The following is a 6,132-nucleotide window of genomic DNA, read 5'->3' on the forward strand; positions in this document are numbered from 1 at the left end:
AACGGTTCATCCCTTAATGCAATAAAACACATGTCAAAGATTACAAATTGTTTAACAAGTTTTGACAAACAAGTCCCCTGGTGGTCCCGAAATTTCTGAGGAGCCGATGCAAGCAGTACAATTTTCTAGATTCCCCTTCTATCAGCACAGAGGCTCAGAGGTCTAAAGTAGGTATTGGTGCAAATAAGGGCCATTGTCAGACAATAAAGAGACACAATTGCCTCTGTTAGCACAACAATTAATTTTGTTTGCAGAGTACCAATCTGTCTATTTGTTACCAGGAATGTGCTAATTATTCTTGCTAATTACATGCAAAACATTCATTATCACCTATAAGTGGAGCCGGACCCCTCAGGTTTCAGTGACAAATTAATTACTGTGTTTTCCTTCCGAATGTATTTCTCGTCGGTTCCTGGTATTATCTGAAAAATAAATGGTTCAGCAGCCTGCTCCGCTCTCAGAGCCACTCATTAAAATGAAAAGTAGGCCTGCAGAGTTAGATGGATTTTCCTTCCCTGTTCTTTTTGGGTGGTGATTCCTGAAAGGCTCCAACTCCAATCACAGATTTATAAACTCCGACGCCTGGTACAACGCGTGCATCTGGGTTTCATTAGGTACCCGAGCATATTTGCGGCTGTAGTCACTCACTGAACCTCAAGGAGAGGATAAACCCCAGTTCCCAAGATGGAGAAAGGGCCCTTCAGCTCATGTGCATCACCTTGCACCCCCTGGCCTTGCCTTTCCAAAGGAAGGGGTGACATTTGTAATCTGGTCCAAAACGAGTCCACCCCCTTTCAGAATCCAAATGACCACTAAACAGATCTTGAACTGCCAGCTTACTTAAATGGCCGGTCCACTTTGGGAACAAACAATGTGGCTGAATACATCTTAATTCTAAATGTGGGAACACTGGAAACACCAAGATCCACTCATACTGTGATTTTGCCTTGGCTCCGGGTTGCCTGGAGTTACTTACTGCCTGTCTCGATTGTTTCTAATAGGCAGGAAGCCAGCCTTCAGCTTCCAGGCTCTCCCCATCTTACACTTGCTTCCCACAGCAGCAGCTAACTGAGGCTTATGAAATGAAGATATATCTGCAGGGTTTGGAGCCATTCTGGTGAGCATCCTGAATCAGTAATTCAGGCTTGTCCTTAACCCTCTTCCCACATTTGAAACTCAGTGTCTTCAAAGTCTTGGGATAGACAGCATTTTGGGTGAAAAGTTTGTACCTGAAAGGGAGATGGGAGAAGGTGGCTGAGGACCACCACCACCTCCACCCCTCTGGAAGGAAGCTCATCTCAGACTTTAGCGCATGGCTCTCAGGACAGCAGGGTCTCCTTTGGCAACCCTGACAAATCCAGATTGGAGTGGAACCTGCATCACACACAGGAGAACCTCCCCGCATTTATCAATCTCAGTCTGTACCACTTGTTCTTCTTAAAGCTTCCTCTTATTGGTTTCTTCATATTTACTCTGGCTGTTTTCAGCTACATGAGTCTAATGGCTGCCAGCATTTGGTCAATTGCTGTTAGAATAATAGCTCCATGCGTGCTCAGTCGCTCAGTCATGTCTGACTCTTCATGACCCCCATGGACTGTAGCCCACCAGCTCCTCTGTTCATTGGATTCTCCAGGCAAGAATACTGGACTGGGTTGCCATTTCCCCCTCCAGGGGATCTTCCCGACCCAGGATCAAACCCATGCCTCCTGCGTCTCCTGCACTAGCGGGCAGATTCTTTACCACTGCTCCACCTAGGAAGCCAAATAGCTCCATAACACAGATGCAAACAGTAGTTCTTGATAATAAATAAAATAGGAAGGAAGTTTTCATTATCACATAATTTATTCTTTCTACCGTTTTTTAATTTAAAACAGTATTTGGAAACAGGAAATACAGAAAGCTAAATGATCTGTGTGAGGTGCCCATAAATATCCCACTGTCTGAATAACCCAATTTCACCAGAATTGGGGTTCGTAGGCTTATGGCTTCCATGTTTCACAAAGGAAGAAGTTCAGAATTTTTAGCCCTTTGTCTTTAGCATCTCATCTATTTAATTCTTTCTTTAGTTTCCTTAAGCTTGTTATCATCATGTCTATAACATATAAGTTTAGACAAAGGAAGTAAACTATGTCCCAAGATCATGGAATCAGAAGGTTCCTGTAAGTCAGGCCATGAGCATATACCTGGTGATTTCTGATTTGATAACAAAGAGAAGGTACTAGCTGAATTTGACCCCTGTGGCTGATCCAATCTGTCCTATCCCCTCTCCCCTCTTTCTCCCTCCTTATCCCTCTTCTGACTTCCTGTTGCCGGTAGGGTCACCACCCTATTTATACCTTGCTTCTGCTTGCTCACCTTTCCAAACGTACATCCTTCATTTTCACTCATTTAACAGTATTTTACTGTTTTTTTTTATTTCTAGATACTCAGTTCAGTTCAGTTCAGTTCAGTCGCTCAGTCGTGTCCGACTCTCCGCGACCCCATGAATCACAGCACGCCAGGCCTCCCTGTCCATCACCAACTCCCGGAGTACACTCAAACTCATGTCTACAGAGTCGGTGATGCCATCCAGCCATCTCATTCTCCGTCGTCCCCTTCTCCTCCCGCCCCCAACCTTTCCCAGCATCAGAGTCTTTTCCAGTGAGTCAACTCGTCTCATGAGGTGGCCAAAGTATTGGAGTTTCAGCTTTAGCATCAGTCCCTCCAATGAACATCCAGGATTGATCTCCTTTAGAATGGACTGGTTGGATCTCCTTGCAGTATAAGGGACTCTCAAGAGTCTTCTCCAACACCACAGTTCAAAAGCATCGATTCTTCGGCGATCAGCTTTCTTCACAGTCCAACTCTCACATCCATACATGACCACGGGAAAAACCATTGCCTTGACTAGACGGATCTTGGTCGGCAAAGTAATGTCTCTGCTTTTTAATATACTATCAAGGTTGGTCATAACTTTCCTTCCAAGGAGCAAGCGTCTTTTAATTTCATGGCTGCAATCAGCATCTGCAGTGATTTTGGAGCCCAAAAAAACAAAGTCTGACACTGTTTCCACTGTTTTTCCATCTATTTCCCATGAAGTGATGGGACCAGATGCCATGATCTTTGTTTTCTGAATGTTGAGCTTCAAGCCAACCTTTTCACTCTCCTCTTTCACTTTCATCAAGAGGCTTTTGAGTTCCTCTTCACTTTCTGCCATAAGGGTAGTGTCATCTGCATATCTGAGGTTATTGATATTTCTCCCAGCAATCTTGATTCCAGCTTGTGCTTCTTCCAGCCCAGCGTTCCTCATGATGTAATCTGCATATAAGTTAAATAAGCAAGGTGACAATATTTCTAGATACTAGACACTGTTAAATACTTTCACATTAAATACACTGTCATTTTTCTGTCCTTTTCCTATTATTTCAGTTTTGCTAGTATCATCAAATCATTCAGGCTAAAACTTGAATGTGTTTTTTCAGCCAGTCTCCTACCATTTGTAGATTATCAAGAGAGTTCTAGAGACAGTGTTTAAGCCAAAGAGATGAACATCAGGTGGTGGAAATGTCCAATCACGTGACAGCATAGGGATGGAATTATTTTGGAAGCGACAACAAATCATACACAGAATGAGACCACGCACAGATGCAGACAGGCTATGGAAAAGGCAAAGGTGATTAAACCAATTTCTAGGAGACGAAGGAATCTAAGTCACTAGGAAACAAGGTAGATGGTCAACAATTAGGCAAATCGAGACAATGAGGAAAAAGTGATCAGAGAGAAAGCAATTTCATAACCACCATAAGCCTTGAAGGGTACCAATGCTCACTCCAGCAGAGGCAGCAGCAGCAAACCCAAAACCTGCATCCCAGGGCTTGTAGTCCTGTTTCAGTTTCAAGACACAACAGAAAACTGTATTCAACACCTTGTAATAACCTATAATGGAAAAGAATCTGAAAAGGAACATACATATATACATATATAATGTATACATATGTGTGTGTGTGTGTATATATAACATATACATATATATACGCTATATATGTGTATATGTATGTGTAACTGAATCACTTTGCTGTACACTTGAAACTAACACAGCATTCTAAATATACTATACTTCAATTTTAAAATAAATAAGGGGAAAACTCCAAGACGTAGGACCACTTGAAACAGTTTCACTATTCATCCAAAAAAGTCCAAAACAGCACAGTTAAAAGGAACCTTGGAGAACACCTAGGTTAAAAATCCTCATTTTACAGATGAGGAAACTGAGGCCTAGGCTGTACATAGCTAATTAATGCAGATCCGAGGCTAACACCACCTTCCCTGCCTCCTGCTGCCCAGAGCTTCCAATTTTTCAAACCATACATAATATGTCACTCCAGGAAAGAGGAAACTTTATGATGTTTTGAATAAAAAATGCTATTTCTTTCGAGAAGAAAATCTAAACAAGAGGAAAAGGAGGTAGACTAGTCTTACTCCTCCTTATTAATTGATAAGGATTCTTCTGAAAAATGCATATCATTCGTAACTCTCATCTTCCACTATGATTTTTTTACCTCAGAGTAAAAAGGGTTTCAAATATTTAGCAAATGAAGCTAATTATTCAAAAATATCTGAATTTCTAACATAATGCCTAAAGAGGGTAATTTTTTGAACATTTCTTTGTTTCCAATGTGAATCCCAAGAAGATAAAACAGCAGACAGGTTTAGAGAAAGAAAAAAAAAAAACAACACCCTACCTTTCTTTTCAGGCCTGCACTTGACTCAGGGAAGAAGTTAATTATTAAGCTAGTTTCATTTTTAAAAAGCAAATATAATCATTCCTTCTTTATTCCAAATGTATGCTTTACTGAGGCGTGAGGATGTCATTTTATTTAAAGAACTGTTTGCTGGAACTCAGAACTACCCCAGGGCCATGGGTTATTGATAAATTCATTTTCTTAATAATCATCACTTTACATTTATAGCACTTCACAGGATTTCATTGTAAGCTTCACAGAACAAAGGGCCAAGGTCCGAGTTGCCCAGAAAAAGTGACCTTATTCTGATGGGTTAATTCTTGTATTTGAAGCCCCTAAGTAAATTGAGGGCTTTCTCACAGAAAACACACAATTGAGGTTACTTGTAGCTATAAGGCCTGCAAAATGGTAAGGCTCATATGCTTATCTGCATACATTTACATGTACTTAAGGTACCTCCATTCAGAGTATAAAGGTTCACTTCATAGAGTTGAATATGGAGGCTATGACCCAGTGACAACACAAGGGCTTATTTAAAGAGTATTGGTCTTCGCATTCCTTTAATTTCTGATGACAGAAAGATCAGCTAAGGGCCTCTATCTCTAATACGCTTCACTAAAGCAGTATTGTGCTTTTTTTTCTCGCCTTCCTTTCTGATTATTGAGGGTTGGTTGGTTGGTTGGTTTTTGGCTTGTTTTTTGCTTTTTTGTTGTGTGGGTATTGGGGGTTTATTTGCACAGTGGGAGGGAAAATAAAAACCTATGCCAGCTAACAGGAGGTGAGAAAAATGCACAGTGTGCTATGGCAGGATACTCAGGAATCTCTCAAGTGCTTGAATAAACACATACCACACCAATTTAAAAAAAGAGAGAGCGAGCGAGCTGGTTTAGCAAAAAGACAAACATAGTCTTCTGAGCCTGTCCAATGGGCAGGCATGTTCACGTCCATTTCCTGAAGCCTGGGCTGACAGGAACACTGCCTTTCAGCCTAATGGGCCCCAAGCTCCAGCCTTTGTCTGCTGATTAAGTGCTCTGTTCATTGACCAACCCACTAATTGCATGTTCCTTATAGTTAACCCTTCATTACTGTAAGAATTAATGAGACACAATTACAGCTTCCAGAAATCTCAGGCCTAGCCAACTGCAGGGCACTCCAAGTGAATTAGAACTCTCCAAGGGAAAAGAGGAAAACCAGTCAATTGTTCACAGGAAGCAGAATGTTTTTTTGTTGAAAAAATTTTTGTATTTATTTGAAGTTGTTTCATAATTAGGCCCAGGGGGTGAGGTGAGAGGAAGGAGAGAAAGGATGGATGAAGGACTTGAGAACTAGGCTTGCACTAAGAAATCAGGGTGGATGCAAAGAAACGTGTGTCATTCAGATGTAAGAAAAACTCAAAAACAAAATGAATACA

The sequence above is a fragment of the Moschus berezovskii genome, chromosome 15 (genome assembly GCF_049115385.1).
Source record: "Moschus berezovskii isolate FMDL1 chromosome 15, NW_MosBer_1.0, whole genome shotgun sequence".
In the NCBI taxonomy this organism is placed as follows: Eukaryota; Metazoa; Chordata; class Mammalia; order Artiodactyla; family Moschidae; genus Moschus; species Moschus berezovskii.